Source organism: Tamandua tetradactyla, chromosome 6 (assembly GCF_023851605.1).
Source record: "Tamandua tetradactyla isolate mTamTet1 chromosome 6, mTamTet1.pri, whole genome shotgun sequence".
In the NCBI taxonomy this organism is placed as follows: Eukaryota; Metazoa; Chordata; class Mammalia; order Pilosa; family Myrmecophagidae; genus Tamandua; species Tamandua tetradactyla.
The window spans coordinates 141,971,619-141,974,695 of NC_135332.1; the positions used below are offsets into that span (position 1 = coordinate 141,971,619).

General features: G+C 41.1%; 1 pseudogene; it reads left to right on the forward strand.

Annotated features, from left to right (window-relative positions):
• The first annotated feature begins 1,307 nt into the window (after positions 1-1,307).
• LOC143686392 (heterogeneous nuclear ribonucleoprotein A1-like) lies at positions 1,308-2,261 on the forward strand (annotated as a pseudogene).
• The last annotated feature ends 816 nt before the right edge of the window (positions 2,262-3,077 follow it).

Below are 3,077 nucleotides of genomic sequence, written 5' to 3' on the forward strand. Positions count from 1 at the left end.
TATTATACTTCCATCATAGTGGTAACAATTGGATAACTGAAACTGGAGAAGCAAATCTGATTAGAGAAAATTTGTTCTCTGCATTAGCACTGTTGGATAAAAATAAGGTGCTTGTAAAGTAAGCCCTTAGAAGAGTCTTTTGCTGTCTATTCACCTGAAATCACAATCCAGTGTTCCTGGTTACTTGTTTATTAAGTTACCATAAAAATAACCAAGTCCTCAGAAGAAAGGACTAGAGAAATAAAATAAACAAATGACCCCATAACCTGCAAACACCGTTTCCTCCCCTTTACTTTTTAAATGTTATTTATTGTAAAATATAACATATATACAAAACAAAGAAAAAGCAATAATTCTCCAAGTACACTTTGACAAGTAGTTACAGAACAGATTTCAGAGTTTATAATGGGCTACCATTCCACTATTTAAGATTTTTCCTTCTAACTGCTCCAAAACACTCTAGGCTAGAAGATATAACAGTATAGTGACTCAGCAGTCATACTCATTTGTTAGATATTCTTTTCTCTGTTACAACTCCTCCTCCTTTGATCCTTCTCCCAACTTATAGGGATCTTGAGGCAATGCTCACTCTGACTTTGTCATTTGAGAAGGAGTGTCAACTCTAAAGGACAGAGGGATGTTAGTTGGTAATCTTGGAGAGGCTGGTCCCTCTAGGTTTCAGGATTTATCTGGCCTAGGAACCCTCTAGAAATGATAGGTTCCAGGAAAGCAAACTTAGTTCAGGAAACTTTTATAGTCTCAGTTGGAACTCTATGAATGAACATTGTCTAAAGACCCCTAGATAATCTTAAGAGTTAACAGGAGTGATGTTGGTTGGAGTTTAGCAAACCATGGCAATTAGCACTATCTAACTGAAGCTTGCATAAGAGTAGCCTCCAGAATAGACTCTTGACTCTATTTAATCTCTCTTAGCCATGGATGCCTTATTTTATTACAGTTCTTTCCCCCCTTTTGGTCAGGAAGGCATTGTCAATCCCATGGAGCCAGAGCCAGACTCATTCCTGGGAATCATGCCCCATGTTGTCAAGGAGAATTTCACCCCTAAATATCATGTTTCATGTAGTAGAGAGGGCAGTGATTTTCCTTGCAGAGTTGGGCTTAGACAGAGAGGGAGGCCACATAGGAGCAACAAAGAGGCTTCCTGAAAGCAGCTCTTACGAGTAGTCTTAGCTTCTCCCCTACAGATATAAGTTTCATAAGGGTACGCTTTAAAATCAAGGGCTTAGCTTTCAGCTGGTGGATGCCGCTGAGGAAACATTGTTGAAGTCTTTCCTCCCACTGCCATCATGTCCAAGTGAGAGTCTCCTAAAGAGCTTGAATAGCTGCGGAAGTTCTTCATCAGAGGATTAAAATTTGAAATAACCTGTGAAAGTCTGAGGAGCCATTTTGAGCAATGGGGAACACTCACAGACTGTGTGCTAATGAGAGATCCAAACACCAAACGCTCCCAAGGCTTTGGGTTTGTCACATATGCCACTGTGGAGGAGGTGGATGTAGCATGAATGCAAGGCCACATAAAGTGGATGGAAGAGTTGTGGAGCCAAAGAACGCTGTCTCAAGACTCAAAGACAGATGCCCACTTAACTGTGAAAAAGATCTTTGTTGATGGCATGAAAGAAGACACTGAAAAGCATCACCTAAGAGATTATTTTGAGCAGTATGGGAAAATTTAAGTGATTGAAATCATGACTGACCAAGGCAGTGGCAAGAAGAGAGGCTTTGCTTTTGTAACCTTTAACGACCATGAATCTGTGGATAGGATTGTCATTCAGAAATACCATACTGTGAATGGCCACAACTGTGAAGTAAGGAAAGGCCTGTCTAAGCAAGAGATGCCCAGTGCTTCATCCAGCCAAAGAGGTTGAAGTGGTTCTGGAAACTTAGGTGGTGGTTGTGGAGGTGGTTTTAGTGGGAATGACAACTTTGGTCATAGAGGAAACTTCAGTGGTTGTGGTAGCTTTGGTGGCAGCCGAGGTGGTGGTGGATATGGTGGCAGTGGGGATGGCTATAATGAATTTGGTAAAAATGGAATCAGTTTTGGAGGTAGCGGAAGTTGCAATGATTTTGGCAGTTACAACAATCAGTCTTCAAATTTTGGACCCATGAAGGGAGGAAATTTTGGAGACAGAAGCTCTGGCCCTTATGGTGGTAGAGGCCAATATTTTGCCAAACCACGAAACCAAGGTGGCTATGGTGGTTCCAGCAGCAGCAGTAGCTAAGGTAGTGGCAGAAGGTTTTAATTCTAGGAAACAAAGCTTAACAGGAGAGAAGAGCCAGAGAAGTGACGGGGAAGCTACAGGTAACAACAGATTTGTGAACTCAGGCAAGTACAATGGTGGCAGGGCCTAGCTGCTACAAAGAAGACACATTTTAGACAATAGTCATGTGTATGGGAAAAAAACACAAGGACTGTATTTGTGACTAATTGTATAACAGGTTAAGTTAGTTTCTGATCTGTGGAAAATGTAAAGCATTCCAACAAAGGGTTTTTTTTTTTTTTACATGGGCAGGCACCGGGAATCAAACCCGGGTCCTCTGTCATGGCAGGCAAGCGTTCTTGCCACTGAGCCACCACGGCCCACCCCCAACAAAGGGTTTTAATGTAGACTTTTTTTTGCATCCATGCTGTTGATTGCTAAATTTAATAGTCTGATCATGACAATCAATAAATGTGTCTTAAAAAAAATCAAGGGCTTGGTCTATTTTCTTAAGAGTCCCCCAGTGGTTGAGAGGGTACCTGGAATTTCACAAATGGGAAAGTTTAATACTTCCATATATATATATATATATTTCCCCCCCCCCCCTTTGGACCCTCAAGGGACTCTACCAATACTTTTTAAATTACCAGTCCACCATAACCTGAGATGTATCCTGGTATTGCATTAAGCTGTAAAGAATTAGGAGTCCTAGTTCTGGACTCCAGGAATTTGGGTTGTTTAACTGAGCTATCCAAACAGGTTGATTTCAGTTGTGTGCTACAGAAAATTTAGGTTCTAGACATAATAAACCTCACTGCCTTTGATCTCATATAGCTGGTGAACGTCTAGAGTACATAC